Here is a 17,940-nt window from a genome sequence, read left to right as displayed (position 1 = left end):
ATGTTTTGTGTTATGCGCTACTGCCCTCTATTGGCAGAAAGGTGGTAACAGCAAAACAATTTTGATTAGTTGGTTTCCTTGTCCCACCTACAGTTTGGCATGCTATCCAAGGCTTCTGTCTTCGTCTCTACGCCCCTTCAAGAAGCATGACACTGGGTGATCCAGCAGGGATCCTTTTTCTTCCTAGCTCTTACACTTTCTTATAGGGATGGGCACTGCATGGCCCTCTGGATGTTGCTGAACTGCCACTCCCATCATCCTCAACCATTGGCCATGCTGGCTCCCAGGGTTGCTGTTGGGAGTTTTCTCCTACAACAACTGGAGGGTCACAAATTCCCCATCTGATGTGGATGTGACCGAAATCTCCAAGCTGGGGTTGGTGGTGGGTGCAAGTTGTCCATAACACATATACAGTGGTGCCTTGAGTTAAGAACTTAATTCGTTCCGGAGGTCCATTCTTAACCTCAAACTGAAGCACCACTTTAGCTAATGGGGCCTCCTGCTGCCGCTGTGCCACTGCTGCACGATTTCTGTTCTCATCCTGAAGCAAAGTTCTTAACCTGAGGTAATATTTCTGGGTTAGCGGAGTCTGTAACCTGAAGCGTATGTAACCTGAAGCATATGTAACCCAAGGTGCCACTGTATTCACAAATGTACACATCGCTTGAACGTTAAGGCACTGTGCAATGTGCTGTCTGGCAATTTGCAGAATGGAGAGTCTCATTTTGACATAGTATAGATATCTGACCATTGCCATCAGTGAGCTTTGTTAACCACTGAGAAGGGGCCTCCTCACCCCTTTGGGCTGATTGGAGCCAATCAGAGTCAACGGAGGTGACCAGACACTGAGGACTAACTCCTAGGGTCACTCTGGAGAAGGTGCAAGGGAAGAACACAGAGGAGGAGCTGTTCTGTATGTTGCAAAGCTCAGCGTTTAGGAGCACTGAAAACACAAGTTGATTCAGTTTTGGGGGAACAGTGTGCAATTTTTGCTCCGTACAATTTAAGTGGAAAACTCCACTTAAAATATTGGAACACCCCAAATCATTTGCCTGTGTACATACATGGGAAATCGTAGACCTAGCTGGAGATCTCCACTGATTGCTGCCATACATCCCTAATTATTATTATTGTAAAATATTATTTTATAATCTTAGAGGGGTGTGGCTGTGAGGGGGTGTGGCTAATCATCATGAAGGGTCCCTGCACTTCTGAATTTGCCACTACAGGAGTGCTTACTTGGGAGTATGGCCTGTTAAACTCAGTGGGGCTTAGTTCTGCATGGACACCTGCAGCAGATACGGGGAGCCTGTGAGTCTCCAGATGCTGCTGAAGTACACCTTCCATCATCCGTGGCCATGGACCATGCTTGCTGGAGCTGGTGGGAGTTTAGTTCAGCAGCATCTGGCAGGCCAAAAGCTTCCCACACCTAACCTACTGGATTGCACTGTTCCAATGCAATTGGCCTTCAAAATATGCAGGTCCGTGCTTTCCAAGCTCTGGCGCAGATGTTTTCTCTCTCTCCCCTCCCACCCCAATAAAAATTAAAGGCAAATTTCATATCTGCATTGAAAAGGGGGCACAAATTGTCTCAATCAGCTCTGAAACTTTGGGCCAGCCACAAGACACGGCAGCAGTTTTCCAAGTCCCTGAATAGTTGTCCCTTGCTGCCCTCTAGAGGGCAGACTAGATCCAATGGGCTGATGCTACTACTTTTGTTGTTGTCGTTTAGTCGTTTAGGTGTCCGACTCTTCGTGACCCCATGGACCAGAGCACACCAGGCACTCCTGTCTTCCACTGCCTCCCGCAGTTTGGTCAGACTCATGTTTGTAGCTTTGAGAACACTGTCCAACCATCTTGTCCTCTGTCATCCCCTTCTCCTTGTGCCCTCCATCTTTCCCAACATCAGGGTCTTTTCCAGGGAGTCTTCTCTTCTCATGAGGTGGCCAAAGTATTGGAGCCTCAGCTTCAGGATCTGTCCTTCCAGTGAGCACTCAGGGCTGATTTCCTTAAGAATGTATAGGTTTGATCTTCTTGCAGTCCATGGGACTCTCAAGAGTCTCCTCCAGTACCATAATTCAAAAGCATCAATTCTTCGGCGATCAGCCTTCCTTATGGTCCAGCTCTCACTTCCATACATCACTACTGGGAAAACCATGGCTTTAACTATACGGACCTTTGTTGGCAAAGTGATGTCTCTGCTTTTTAAGATGCTGTCTAGGTTTGTCATCGCCTTTCTCCCAAGAAGCAGGTGTCTTTTAATTTCGTCACTGCTGTCACCATCTGCAGTGATCATGGAGCCCAAGAAAGTAAAATCTCTCACTGCCTCCATTTCTTCCCCTTCTATTTGCCAGGAGGTGATGGGCCCAATGGCCATGATCTTTGTTTTTTTGATGCTGAGCTTCAGACCATATTTTGCGCTCTCCTCTTTCACCCTCATTAAAAGGTTCTTTAATTCCTCCTCACTTTCTGCCATCAAGGTCATCTGCATATCTGTCATCTGCATATCTGAGGCTGTTGATATTACTACTAAGGTGTAGATTTTGGAGGAGCATTATGAGAAATTTATTGATGGCACAAGCAGTTCAACAATGGAACCAATTGTCTCTCCGTCCCCGCTCCCCTCCCACCCCTGGGCAGCGATTTCTCAGGAATGTGCTGGCTCTAGATATCCTGCCCCAGCAGCAGGGTATACTAAATTACCTACAACCCCCCACCCTGCAACTCTGATTCTAAGAAAAAGTATGATGTGCTGCAATGTGATGCTCTAGGCTGCCCCCTTGTAGAACCTGGTGGTAAAACTGTCCCCTTCCTCTATGCTTAACTGTGAGCAACTAACAGCTCTGCTCTGCCTGCTCTAAATGTGGCTGGGTGGATTCCAGACAGAAATTGTGCCCAAGCTCAGTTGATTTACGAGGACAGAGGTTAATATATATTCAGATATATATTAACCTGCTGAGTCTACTTGGAAGAACAAGTGCTGGACTGCTGAGTCAAACACTCTTGTTTGAAATTAAATTCTTGATTTCCATGGCCAAGCGAAAAGAAACACTCCCCCCACATAGCAACAGAAGTACTTTTTGTTTTAAATTCCAAGCACTAATATGAATTTATTGAGAGCTCATTTTGGGAGGTTGTTACCTTGTAGTCCCTTATCACAGTGCTTCCTTATAGGGGACACACTCTTTGTCCTCTTAAAACTGAAGGGACACTGCACTCTTAGGAACCCCCCCCCCTTTAAATGTTTCAAATGTGGAAATGTATGAATGTTCTCTCCACATAGTAGCTTGTCTCCTATATTTTATTTGCTTCTTAGTTGGAAAGAGGCAAGCCCAGAACAGTGATTCACAAGGATACAACGGGCAACCTCCTCTGACTAGGGGTAGTTCAGCTGCATCTCTGCATTGGATCAGCTGGTTGCTCCCAATCACACTTGACAGCAGAGACTGATTAGACAGCCAGGCAGAAGCAGTTACTCATGGGGTAGTTACTCAGTGGACAGTCCACTTTGTTGGATGTGCCTCTCTGCCATGTGGGGTGGGCAGGCTGTTTGCTCCGATCACGCCAGCTGCAGAAACGGGACCGCCATTATCTGTCCTTAGTGGAGGCTGGCTGGCTGGCTGGAAGCAAAGCCAGAGTGATCACACATGCAGAGACACAGCAGGCAGCCTCCTCTATGGGCAAGTAATGTTGCTATGTCTCCGTATTGCAGGTGGTTGAATGCTTTACTCACACCCGCTGCAATGGAGCATTGTAGCCTTTGCTCATACAGAAAGTGCTCCAGCTCCTTCCACATTCGGATTGCTTTTTTCTGCATCTTCCCTGTCCCCTCAAACTCTGCAGTATACAGTGGTACCTCGGGTTACATAAGCTTTGGGTTACATACGCTTCAGGTTACACACTCCGCTAACCCAGAAATAGTGCTTCAGGTTAAGAACTTTGCTACAGGATAAGAACAGAAATTGGGCTCCGGCGGCGCAGCAGCAGCAGGAGGCCCCATTAGCTAAAGTGGTGCTTCAGGTTAAGAACAGTTTCAGGTTAAGAACAGACCTCCGGAACGAATTAAGTACTTAACCCGAGGTACCACTGTACCTATTTGAGATTTGGGAGACCCAAACTGTATATGGTCCTCTTAATGTGTCCACCCTGGGGATTAAAATAATGGTTTTATGGATAGCTGTGAGTTTCCTAATCATTCCTAACAAGGAATTTGCCTCTTTGGTGCCAGCTACTGTGCAGAAGTTGGGGTGCAATGAAGCCCCCCCCCCCCAGGACCTAGCAACAGTTCCAATTACTGGAGTGCTCATTCTGCAGAAATCTCTGCTTCCACGGCTGGTCAATATCTTCGGCAAGATAATTAATATTAAAGCACCTCCTTCCTGGAATTATGATGAGTGAGGGTTTGGTTCCTTGTTCCTAAAGGTTCCTCTGCAATTCATTTGGCCAACGTCTTAATGTGCCAGAGAGCCCTGAGCCAACCATTCACTTTAGCAATATTAATTCTCTCTCTCTCTCTCTCTCTCTCTCTCTCTCTCTCTCTCTCTCTCTCGTCTCAGCTTTGCTTACATTGTGATTTTAATTCCTACGCTGTCTATATTCTGTCTCGCTAGCCTTCCACCCCCACCCCCTCACCATTTTCTGGCTTGATTCCCTTCTAGCAAAAAATGGTCTATGCAACTACTTCTGAGTTTAAAAGCCACATTGACATAACGCATAATGAATGGTTCGTTTGCAGGTGGCTGTTGCGCTTTGTTCATGCTATTTGTGCAGAGAGAGGATGAATGCCAAACAGCAGCTGGGAGGCCTGTTGCTCTTCCTTTACATCAATCTTTCACCTGGGGTTTTTTTTTGGGGGGGAGGTCCCTTTAGGGGGCATCTAGTCTGACCCCGCTGTTTGTTGCAGAAAACTCAGTGAAAGAGCAACCCCAACAGATGGCAGCCCAGCTTCTGCTTCAAGACCGCCAGTGTTGGAGAGTCCACCATTCTTCTAAGTCACAGTTGGGTGACTTTTTCAGCCTAAAGGTCACATTCCCTTCTGGGTAGGTGTCCGGGGGCCATGGGGCAGTGGCGGGCGGGGCCACAAGCAGGAGTAGGCAGAGCATTGAATGTAAATGTTTGCCTTTGTACAAGAGGATAGATCATATGCACACGCAAGCACACCTTTCCCTATGCTCCATCCAAGGAAGCAAGAGGCATTATCAAGCCCTAGGCTCTGTGGTTTAACCTGCAGCGCCACCCGTGTCCCATACTGCACTTTACAACACACTTAAAACGTTTTATTCGCAGCTGTATTAGCCTGACTCCAGGCAGTCAGGATGTGCATTCATAGCAGTGACCAGAGGAGGAATGACTGTTGAGAAGAGCTCAGAAAGATGGAACACCGTTGTGCATCTGAAGCAGCACAACTGGATGCCTTCCTCTGCCCCAGCTGCAACAAATCATGTCTCTCCCACGTCGGTCTCTACAGCCACCGCAGGTGCTGCAGGCTTGCGGCAGTTCGGCTTCACCCCCAAAGGCGCACTCCGCCACGGTCTCCTGAGACAGACCTATGCCAACAACTTGCTCAGTTCTGTTGACACTGACAGGTGCCCCCCTGTCCCCAGTCCTACTTGGTGTTGCCAATAGCTCTGCCACTGAGCTATGGCCCTTCCCTTAAGATGTAAGGGGCTGCCTTATACAGAGTCACAGGGACACGGGTGGCGCTGTGGTCTAAACCACAGAGCCTAGGGCTTGCCGATCGGAAGGTCGGCAGTTCGAATCCCCATGACGGGGTGAGCTCCCATTGTTCGTTCTGGAGCTCCTGGCCACCTAGCAGTTTGAAAGCACATCAAGTGCAAGTAGATAAATAGGTACTGCTCCTGCGGGAAGGTAAACGGTGTTTCCGTGTGCTGCTCTGGTTTGCCAGAAGCGGCTTAGTCATGCTGGCCACATGACCTGGAAGCTGGCTGTAGACAAACGCCGGCTCCCCTGGCCTATAGAGCAAGATGAGTGTGCAACCCCAGAGTCGTCCGCAACTGGACCCAGCGGTCAGGGGTACCTTGACCTTTATACAGAGGCGCAGCCTTTGTCCTACCAGTAATGTCTACTGCCCAGGGTTTCAGGCAGGGGACGTTCCCTTCCCTACTTGGAGATGTCATGGGGACTAAAGCAGACGCTATGGCCCTTCCCCAACTCACTCCCCTTGCCTTGTTGCGAGGCTGTCTCCTTTGTCTGGGAAGAGGGGCATTTCATCTGAGAAGGTACCTGATGCCAGGCTGGGGCAGGGAAAGTCTCCATTTGTCGGTGAGCCTGGGAACGCTGCCAACAAACTGAAAGCATTGCTCTGAGAGCGGCTGCGACTGGGAGCCAAGGGCCCTCCATGCGCTGTATATCTCTCTTCAGTTAGCTCCTGTCAGGAGGAAATGCATTTTTTACTTGCCTTTCTGGCACCCAGCTCCCCAGCGCCTTTCAATTAAATTAATTGCTCCAGTGAATTTTCGCCTCTTCGTTACATTAAGCTCACTCAGACAGGCTCCTTCTCTGAAGAGTTTCATTTGCGAAATGGTTTTAATTTTTTAAATGTGCGTGTGATGGTGGGAGAGGGGGGTAGAATTGGGCAGGGTGGCCAAGCAACTAGCATGTTGGGGATCCAACTGGTGCTGCAATGCTTCAGCACAGTGCTAATTCCAGGTTTGGGAGTGGGGGCATGAGCCAGGTGTTCTTGACGTGCACCCCTCCACCACCACCACCTCCTTCTGCCCATTGGCTCATTGCTGGCACTAACTGGCAGCAGCTCTCCAGGGTGTCAGACAGAGAGTCTGTCTCAGCCCTACCTGGAGATGCCAGGGACTGAATTTGGGAGTTTCTGCATGCTCTACCACTGAGTTATGGCACTTCCTTCAAGACATAGGAAGCTACCTTGTATGGAGCCAGACCCATTGACCCATCTAGCTCAATACTGTCTACACTGACTGGCAGTGGTTGTGCAGGGTTTCAGACAGGGAGTCTCTCCTGGCCTACTTGGTAATACAGGGGGAAAGATAATGATCATTGGCTTTTTTTGAGTACCAAGAGAAAGCTTTAATTACTCCTTTGTCTCAGGACACACAGCAGAGTCATCAGGAATTGCATAAAGGTTAAATGACTGAGCTGCAGCAATAAAACTGCTGGCACATCTGCAAAGCTAAGCAGTGGCTGGTATGGTTTCAAACTGGCCATGTGTTGAGCTTTCTGCATTGCAGGAGATTGGACTAGAAGACCCTCGGGGTCCCTTCCAACTCTATAATTCTATGATTCTAAGTACCGATTCAAAAGTGGTTTCTGCTTCAAACTCGCTAGGTAGCCTAGTGAGGCTAGCCACATATTGACCTACCTTATAGGGATGTTGTGAGTATTACAGCAAGATGTGAAGTACTTTAAACACTACCCAGGAGCAATGTATACTTTTACAGTACTATCAATTTACCCTAACTACAGCACTGTAGTAATGCCTACCAATCAGAAGATGGCACTACACTTTACTTTTAGCTAGAAGCCAGGTTTCTCCGTAGACGCTCCAATTCACTGGGGTTTTCTTTGGCAAAGATGCGGAATCCAGAGGGGGCATCTGCATTCTTGCAGTGCAGACACAGGATCAGATGTTATGCCTTATTGCTCACTCGCTTGAAACCCCAGGAGGGTTTCATTTTACAGAGGGACTTTTCATTCGTCCATACAAATTTATTCAGCCCATGGGCACATTTGCAAACCGGAGAAAGTACTGTAGGTGCCACATTTATTATTATTAAGGAAAGGGGTATAGCTCAGTGGTAGAACATCTCTGCTTTGCTTGCAGAAAGTCCCTGGCACCTCCAGGTAAGGCTGGGAGACTCCCTGAATGAGACGCTAGAGAGCCACTTCCATTTAGTGTCAGCAAGTCCTGAGCTAGAAGCACCTATGGACCTGACTCTGTTCCCGGTATGCTTTGACCTCTCTTTCTGGGAGATGGAGCAGACTGGTCCTAGCGGCTTTGTTCTGCCTCCATGGTGGGAGCCAGCAATGCTTCTGAATACCAGTTGCTGGAAACTGCTTTTGTGTCCAGATCCTGCTTGCAGGCTTCCCTTGGACCTTGGAAGACCAGGGTTCAAATCCCCACTAAGCCATGAAGCTCACTGGGTGACCTTGGGCCACAGTCTTTCAGCCTAACCTACTTCACAGGATGGGATCAAAATGAGGAATGGGGAGAACCATGTATGCCACCTCAATTTCTTTGGAGGAAAAGGTCGGATACAAAAGCAACAAATAAAATTGGCAGACACTGGAGAGACCTGTCAGGAGTAAGCATGGACCAATGGTACCAAATAGTATGGGAAACAGCCCTACTAGAAAAACTAACCAATAAACTGAAACTGACATGGAGACAAATAGAAGACGATGCCTTCACCCCAGTATGGCTCCCCTTTATCACACACACAGCCCAACACGACAACGAGAAAAATCCACCAACAGCATACAAATCAATATGGCTAACCTGATTCAAAACACCCACCCACCCCACTCACACATGAAAACAAAGACCACCACTGCCAACCACAAATGAATAACCACACCCTAGGCCAACCCCAGCCTCTCTCACCACCAAAGGAACGCAAGTGAACAGCAAAGAACCTGCACAAGCAATGCTGACACCAAACCCTACATATAGTAAGTAAAATAGAAACATCGCCACCCGACCCCAACCCCATCCCCCCCCACCTCTTTCCCCCTTTTCTTCCTAATGTCTCAACAAATGAAACTGATTTGTAAAAATGTTACATGGGGGGGGGAATACGAGAGAGAGACATTGCACACTTTTGTAAATCAACAAAATCTTTAATAATACACACACACACAATTAAAAAAAAAAAAATTGGCAGGCCAACTGTGAGAACAAGGACGCAGGACCAGATGATCCGTGGGCCTGATCCAGCAGAGCTCGTCCAATCTCCTTATGCTGCAGACTGCAACACTAGGGTAGTTTAATCTGAGTTTGTCTTAGACAACTGCTTTGCACTGGAAGTGTTTCCTTTACTGTTTTAAGAAATCCAATTACCAGAAGAAAGAGAAAAGGGTATTAAGCAGCAAAGCACTCAGTCCAATGAGGCCGTAAAAGTGGAGCCAGGAGGAAGCACAGAAGACCGTCTGTTCCCCTCGTCCTTCTCGCTGCTTATTCATTCTCCTCTTTCTAAGTACTGGCTCCAGCAGACAGCTCCGCCACACTTTATCATCCCCAGAAATAGCAGCCGAAAGAGGGCAGAGGGAGGGGGAAGAAAAGAGGGTCTCTTCACTGAGGGCATTTCGCTTCCCTCTCCCTCTCCCACAACACTTTATCTCCAGCGCCCAGTCAAGGCATTCGCTGCCGCTGTCACTGGGGAATCTCAGATAGGCAACTCCAACCTGTGTCTCCTCCTTGCACACTGGGCTGTTGGATGACGTTATCAACTAGGGACAGCTGCAGTTTTCTGGTACCTGTCCCCAGGTTGGCACTGCCAGGCACCTGCCAATGCTCCCACCCCAGCAAGAATTGGAGGCTTGTCAATTAGGGCAAATGAAGCAGTGCCCCATCAACCTCAATCTGCCTTCATAGGAAGATAGGTGCCTTATACTGAATAAGACCATTGGTTCATCTAGTGTGGTCCAAAATGGCACCCTGCACCTGGGAGATAGCCATAGCCTTGGGGGGGGACACCCAATGTTTGCAGAAGTACCACCTCCCCTCCCCAAAAAAATTCTAGTAGAGGAGCAACTCTGTAGTGCAACATTTGGTTGCAGGTTCCACTTATTAAAAATCTATTGGCAATTTTAAATTTAGTATTGTTGACCTTGTTGATCAAGACAATGGCAGCATCTGTTTTCACGTCCGAATCTGCCTTGCTGCACTCAGACCAGCACCCCAGATCTATTTGCTGGATCACAGCTTTACCCTAGGTGGATAAACTCTGCATGGTCATTGTCCTCAAACAACCAAGGCCTTTCATTTCCCATTAGCTATTCAGGAGGATTATATCATAAGTCACTTTAAAACACAGAAACACAAATTTTGGTCTTTTGCAGACATTGCATAATGTTTTGATCCCTGCACCGGTGAGTCCAAAGTATCATTTATATGAATAGAAATATATGTTAGGAACATAGGGAGCTGCCTTACGCAGAGTCATACCATTGGTTCATCTAACCTCTGAGCAATGGCTGTTTCCCAAATGCACATTTAATGCATCATGTAAAAATGTACATGTACACAAAAGTTAAAATGTCTATAGACAATAGTGCCTTCATAAAATCACATTATTCCAAGTATTCAGCAGTCCTCAGTATCACTGGTATTCAAATGTGCAAACACTCAACATCCATCTGGTAAACAGTTGTCAGTAAATATTTGCTCTTTGGCAAACTATAAGATCCAACAATGGACTTTAATCCTACTGCAGGATTTTCTCCACACGTCCAGTCTTGAGGCCAAAACACATATTTCTGTCAGTGGTGTAAGCAGTGGTGATGGTTGGGGTGCCACTATTGCTGGTTCTGTGAAGCCCTTATCTCCCTTAGTCACAGTTGTCCCCAGATTGTCATTATTCTTTGGGAAGGTTCAAGCACACACCAAAAATTCAAGTTTGTGCAATTAGGATAATAGAATCCTAGAATTGTAGAGTTGGAAGGTATCCCAAAGGTCATCAAGTCCAACCCCCTTCAATGCAGGAACCACTGGAATCTACAGTTAGTTGAATGGAGTGCCTTGCTATTCTGGGTGCAACAAATCCACTCTCTAAAAAAGAACAACAGGTTTGGTTTTATGCTTTGTTGGTTTTGTGTTTTTTTTGCAGTTAGGATAATACATGGAGAAATGTGGGGTGAACGATTGAGGGAGAGTTGTTATGACCATGGTGCAAACAAATCTAGGTGAAATCAGGCTCATTGTTGAGTAACCTCCCTGCAAAAGAATGAGAAGGAATGCTCAAGAAAGACCAGACACCATTTAACCTTCTGGCGAACTTTGTGCAAGCAAATACGAATGAATAGGTGTGGTAGGAAGCAGGAGCAGGTGCTCCCATTTTAATTTCCCATAATCCCCTGGAACGAAACTGCTTTGGGGGGGATTGTGGGTAATTAAAATGGTGTCCAATGCACAATCTAGCTGCTTGGGGGGGGGGCGTGTGTTGTGGAGAGGGGTAGCCCCAAGGCCAGTCTCAGCACATCAGTGCCTGCCCCCAATCATAGGAACATAGGAAGGTGCCTTATATCAAGTCAAGCCATTGATCCACCTAGCTTAGTATTGTCTACACTGACTGGCAGTGGCTTGCCAGTATTTCAGACAGAGGTCTCTCCCAGTCTGGCATGGAGTTGCCAGGCAATGAAACTGGGACCTTTTACATGCAAAGCAAATGCACTTCCACTGATCTACTGCCCCTCCTTTGCCCAAGAATGCTAAGTGCTGACTGGCCTGGAGCTATCCCCACCAAATATTTTATGCTTTCCTGCATGCTCTGCAATTATCGTAGGAGGTCCATAAATAACCTTCTCCCAGTGAAGGTAATCTAGAAAGTGAGCAGCAGATGATCCAAGTTAGGGATGGCGGTGAGGAATGGCTGCTTTAAAACACACCCACTCCCACCCTGCAGCTAGGATAATGTGCTGAGGAGTGCATGTCTTTTAAGAGCTGGTAATGAAGTCAAGACGAGGTCAGTTGTTGGAAAGCAATGATGGACCTGAACAAAGAGGTATGGAGGGAGGTTGCTTTTCCGTCCTGTGGCAGCAGCACAGCACGCCCAAGGCAGATTCGGGGAAGCTGCCTGCGCTTCTTCTAAAACAGCAACAGATTAGACCGGGGTGGAGGAGCCTATTTCACCCCAAGGGCCGCATTCCCTCTGGTGCAACATTCCAGGGGCCACATGCCAAGGGTGGGCAGGGGCAAAACTGGGCAGAGCAACGAATCTGAATGTTGCCTTCATACCTTCATCCTCAAACAGCACTCTTTCCAGTTGTGATTCCCTGCACTGGTAAGGAGCTTCAGTCGTCACACACCACACACACCATTAGGCTGATCACTTAAGCTGCCTTGCCCCATCTTTGAAGGAGGTGAGTTGGCAGGCACCTCGAAAGAGGAGATGGAGGATAAAATCCAGCTGTATTTGGGTACTCTGCTTGAACTGAAAAAAGCATCAAGGGTTCTGGGAAAGAGGTTTCCAGTAGAAAGAGGTGATATTAAGATTCAAGGCACGGTTTTCTTCTTCTTCTTTTGGCACAAGCCCCCAAACCGTTGAAATACCAGAGCTGTATCTCATGGATGCCCTCCACGCCACAGGGCAGAGGACCGGCTGCTTACAAGGGTGCGGGGGTCTGGAATGTCCCTCTCCCTCCCACCCATTTCTCTTCCTGCCCCCCTCCCCCTGCCCTCCATGGCAAGGGGGTGGGGAGGCGAGGGAGGCGGAATAGAGAGATTTCCAACCTGCAATTCTGCAGTTCCCTTAAATCCATAAAAACAGGATTAATGGGTGCAAACTGTCAGGGAGAAGATAATTAAAAGAGAGAAAGAATTCTTGAAGTTTAGCCAAATACTTAATGTAACCATTGCCATTGCCATTAGCGTGGGCAAGAAAAGAGAAGGGCGAGGGGGAAGAAAAGCACTAAAAAAACCTAAAAAAACCCCCACCCTCCAAGCTCTTAAAAGATTTTTCTTTCTTCTATAATATATACATCAATTTCCTTTTAAGTCTTGTACAGAAGGAAGAGATTAGTCCATAAATAGGAGCCCCTCTTTTTTCTGGTCGCCAAACCTCAAAAAGGTTGTTATAGTACTAGAAAGGGTTCAGAAAGGGGCAAACAACAAGGTCTAGGGGTTTAGTGGAGCAACTGCATGGTGAGGAAAGGCTGGAACATTTTGGGCTTAGAGAGAGGGGGGCGAGTAGAGGGGGGATGTGATAGAGCTGTATAAAACGAAGGTGGGGGCTTCATGATAGTCACAGCCAAGCGCACCCCCTCACAGCCACACACTCTTCTAAGGTTTCGTTGTTGTTTAGTCATTTAGTCGTGTCCGACTCTTCATGACCCCATGGACCAGAGCACGCCAGGCACTCCTGTCTACCACTTCCTCCTGCAGTTTGGTCAGACTCATGCTGGTAGCTTTGAGAACCCTGTCCAACCATCTCGTCCTCTGTCGTCCCCTTCTCCTTGTGCCCTCTATCTTTCCCAACATCAGGGTCTTTTCCAGGGAGTCTTCTCTTCTCATGAGGTGGTCAAATATTGGAGCCTCAGCTTCAGGATCTGTCCTTCCAGTGAGCACTCAGGGCTGATTTCCTACAGAATGGATAGGTTTGATCTTCTTGCAGTCCATGGGACTCTCAAGAGTCTCCTCCAGCACCGTAATTCAAAAGCATCAATTCTTCGGTGATCAGCCTTCTTTATGGTCCAGCTCTCACTTCCATACATCACTACTGGCTTCTAAGGTTTGAATACTGTTATATAAGATAATAGTAATGAGGAATGCAATGCAGCAATGATCAGTGCAGATCCCCATGTGTTGACTTTCAGCTAGATCTTCTATTTTCTGTTCATGGTGGTGGGCAGATGATTAGAAGTGCTCCAATACCTTCTTTCGGAGTGACTTAAGGTGTGTTTCCCACGAAGTTCCATTGCACGTAGCAGGGCTTGCACACTGTTCCCTTGAAAGCAAAGCCCCTTGTGTTTTCAGTGCGCTGAATGTTTAGTTTTGGGATGTACAGAACAACTCCTCCCTAGTGCTCTTCCAGCATGCCTTCTCCAGGGTTACCCTCGGAGCCAATCCTCAGTCGCTCACTTCCATTCTCTTTCATCAGCTCCAATCAACATTATCTACCTTTAAAATAGATCAGATTTAGGGTATTATCTTTGTGTGTTACATGAGCCTGTGGGGAAGGGATAGAGATCCAAAAACAGGAAGCCCTGGGGGCCGGAAGTTGGCAGCTGCTTACTCATGAGTAGCCCTACCAGCAATCAGCCAGGAAAGATTGCAGCTGAGGAAGGGCCTGGTAAGATGCTGCAAGCTTCCAGGCTGGGGCTGATGGCTTATTAGCCTCAGAGGGCGGCAGGGAAGGAAAAGCACAAGCAGCTTGTTTTAATTCTTCCACAAACTCTAATCCAGAGCTTTCTGAACTGTGTGTCATTCTTGTGTCAGCTGCGGTGTGTAGGTGTGCTGTGTTGGGAAAAAGCACCAAGGCAAAAGCCAGCTCCAGATTGCTGGAATGCAAAACAGGATGTTGTGGTTTGCTGCTGTACTGCTGGGGAAAAGGTGGAGCCTATTCTCTGTACTGAGCACCGGATGTTAGCTCAGAGTGTCATGTGACCTGTGCTGGAAGTACAGGGGAGAGGTTGAGTCTCTTCTGATGGAGTCTGAAGGGAACAGTCACATTTCTATGTACTGTTGAGTGACAGGAATAAATATGTAAAAAGGACTCCTGTCTGTCTCATTTCTCCTCCCTGGGAGAATGCAGGGAGGGAGAGAGAAGCAGGAAGCAGAGAAGCAGAGGGTGTGTTCTTCTCACGTCTGATGAGAAGAATCCCCGGGTTTGTTTACCTAGCCTGCCGGGAGGTCGCAGAAGGTAAACACAGTATCTCGCTCAATTGCCTCGGGGGAGGCCAGGTACCTCTGCCTGTGAGCCAAGATACTAACATGCTGTGTCTGTATCTCTTATAAGGGGTTAGTTCAACCTCCGGTTTGCTAATAAAACGGAATTACTGCGTTGCAAAATGATGCATGTCTAAAAAGCGTGTCACCAACATGAAATGTCTGGAAAGCTCTGCTCTAATCTGACAAGAAGTCAGCTGTGCACATATTATACCTTTGAAGCACATCATTTCCCCTCAAAGAATTCTGGGCACTGCAGTTTCTTAAGGGTTGCTGGGAGTTGTAACTCTGTGATGGGTGAACTACTACAGTGCCCAAAATTATTTGAGGGAAAGAAGAGTGTTTTAAATGTATAGCGTAGATACAGCCTGAGAAATAGGGCTGACCCACAGCTGGAAACAGTTTGAATGCCTGGGTGCATTCAGGATGCAGAGAGCAAGGACAAAAACAAAACTACCTATGAGCACATGGCAGGAAACCAACCACCACTACTCAGGTTTGCCAATTTTATTAATTTTCACAATTCTGCGTAGTGCTGCTAACTATAGCCCTTGCCATTTCCTTGAAATCTCAGGGGAGGCCAAAGGAAGAGAAAGGAGCGTGGAGACCTGCTTTATCCCCTGCCAGAACCATACACTGCAACATTTCTTGGATGAAAATAGAGTCCATAATCATAATCATAGTAGCAGCAATATTTTATTTATGTCCTCACCCATCTGACTGGGTTGCCCCATCCACTCTGGGCAGCTTTCAACATATATAAAAATAATAATAAAACATTAAACATTTTTTTAAAAACTTCCATATACAGGGCTGCCTTCAGATGTCTTCTATAAAGTTGTATAGTTAGTTGGCTCAGGGATCGCATAACTCCATACCCTCCAACATTTCTCTGAAATGAAAATAGGGACATCCTAAGGAAAAGCAGGACATTCTGGAATGAAATCAGAAATCAGGACGGCTTCTGTAAATCTGGGACTGTCCCTGGAAATTAAGGACACTAGGAGAGTCTGGTCCAGTAATATCTGCAGTCCAGGAGTTGAAATGGCTGAAAATGGCTGTGGTCCACCACTCACAAAATGGGGGGTGGGGTGGGCAGAGCCAGTCACAAAATGGTGGCAGATGGAGGTACTGATGACTTTTGCACCACCAACTTTAAACAGTGATGACTTTCCACAAAGAACCCAGAGAAGCGTATTCATTGAGGGTGCTAGGAATTGTTTGGTTTGTTTGTTTTCTGCATTTTGATTTCACTTTTTTCTTTAAGGAGCATACATGGTGGCATACATGGTTCTTCCCCTCCTCATTTAATCCTCACAACAGCCCTGTGAGGTAGGTAAGGCCAAGGTCACGCAGTGGCTGAGTGGGTATTCGAACCTTGGTCACAGCTTTCCAAACTCTGTGTTGCGATACGTTAGTTTGTCGGCTGCAGTGTGTAAGTGTGTCGCACAAACGCTCCCCAAACTCCTCCTGGGGCTGGAAAGGGATTAGTTTAACCTCTGGTTTGCCACTAAAACTGAATTACCTTGTTGCGAAATGATGCATGTCTAAAAAGTGTGTCACCAACATGAAAAGTTTGGAAAGGGATAAACTACAATACCCAATATTCTTTTGTGGTGCGGTAATGTGCTTTGAATGTGTGGTGTGTGTGTAGTACAGAGAGATTGTTAAGGCGGCTGAATTTGACAGATTGGTCTAAAATAACCAGCCAAACCTTTAGCTGTCAATCCTTATGAAACAGGAACTGTACGAAGCAATTTGTGTTACGGGAATGGTTTTTAAATAAAATGGCAAGAGGCCCTTCCTACAACAGGGGGATTGTTGCTGTATTAGCAATCAATCAATATTCTATCATCCTTCAGATTTTTTTTTTTATCTTAAAAAGTACCATCACGGAGGGGGTGTAATGTTTTATTTGATAAAGAGCATGGCTGCATTTCCTCCCTCTGTCCCTCAGACCTCCCCCCACTCTCGCTTAGCCGAATTTATCTTCTCCCACCGCTTTCAAATGCCTCTTAAAAAAAATTCTACAGGAGGAATTGCAGAAATCCATTTCCTACGATGTCGCAGCGAGAAAGAGAAGCGTTTTAATTTCCCTGTTATTAGCCCCGTGACAAGGTAAGTAACTTTGAGAAGATGGATCGCTCAATGAAGCATTTTTACTTTCCCAATTAATCCAGGCATAATAGTAATAAATCCACCAGGAGCGGTAATTAAATACAACCGGTCTGGAGCATCCCCTAGTTGCCAGCATGTCAGAGGTAATGTACAGGAACATCCTTCTCCTGGAATTGGTTGAGGGAAAAGTCAATTGTGATGGGATGCCGGAGGTGGAGGGTGAGGTGGGGGTAAGGGGAGAAGGATGTCAAAGGCTTGAGATCACGGGCTTCCCCCCTTCGCTGCTCCCATCTACAGAGAGCAGATTTATCCCATCAATCCCTGCTGGGATGCCTCTGCTGTTAAAGATGGCAGTCCAGCCCCAGTAATACAATTAACCTCGGTGCACTTTTAAAATGGGATTTGCTAATGGGGAACCCTTTTGTGTGTGCGTTCCTGGCCTTTTCAAAATTAAAAGAAGCGCTCTGGCTTCTTCAGAACTTGATAGATTAGCTTGTGCCAGGATGAAATGACATCTCGTCGCGACAAAACATGTTTTCATGAACCCACTTTCCCCGTCGGAATGCAAGTGTGTGTGTGTGTGTGTAGATGACATTTGTAATGAAAAGTCATCTGGCAGGAGGAGAGGATGTGTAGCCTTTCCTACTTATTCTCCCCTGCAGTGACATTCAATAGCATAACTGACTTACAAAATTTGCTATGGCTGATATAAGAATACAGGGAAAGCCCTCTTTAGTTTGTGCAGTTAAAAAAGGTAAAGGTAAAGGACTCCTGACAGTTAAGTCCAGTCGCATGACCTTAAACTCTGAACTTCGGTTCAGCGGTGGGAAATCTTTTTTTCCCTTTCCAATTTGAGGGCCACATTCCCTTCTGCATAGCGTCGGGGGGGGGGAATGCCAATGATGGGCAGAGCAATGAATACAGATGTTATCTGTGCACAGGAGGGTAGTTTCTGCACAGACTCAGTCCCTTATCCAGACATGACATTCCAGCCAGCCAATACCACTTGTTGAGGGTGCAAAGCACAGCCAATAAGGAGTGTCCCCTGGGGAAAGGGGTGTGGCTGTGGAGGAGGTGCAGGCAGAGAAGAGGACCAAATAGAGGAGATTGAACAGCTGCATTTGGAGCCCAGGACTTGGGTTCTCCACCCCAGCTTGACATGGTCCTATCACGGGGAAACCCTGCTTGAGATGTTAACTGCTTCACTCACTTCAAAATAGCTGGAAGCT

At 47.0% G+C, this 17,940-nt stretch overlaps 1 long non-coding RNA gene across 1 annotated transcript in view; it reads left to right on the top strand.

Annotated features, from left to right (window-relative positions):
* Positions 1 to 16,716, top strand: part of LOC308591176 — a 230,257-nt gene extending 213,541 nt beyond the window's left edge. Inside the window, exon 9 of the long non-coding RNA XR_014010026.1 lies at positions 16,627 to 16,716. This is a non-coding gene — a long non-coding RNA (uncharacterized lncRNA). The remainder of the gene's footprint in view (positions 1 to 16,626) is intronic.
* Positions 16,717 to 17,940: the final 1,224 nt, after the last annotated feature.

This window comes from Podarcis bocagei, assembly GCF_964188305.1.
Source record: "Podarcis bocagei genome assembly, chromosome: 7".
In the NCBI taxonomy this organism is placed as follows: domain Eukaryota; kingdom Metazoa; phylum Chordata; class Lepidosauria; order Squamata; family Lacertidae; genus Podarcis; species Podarcis bocagei.
This window is presented reverse-complemented; position numbering and strand designations above follow the sequence as displayed.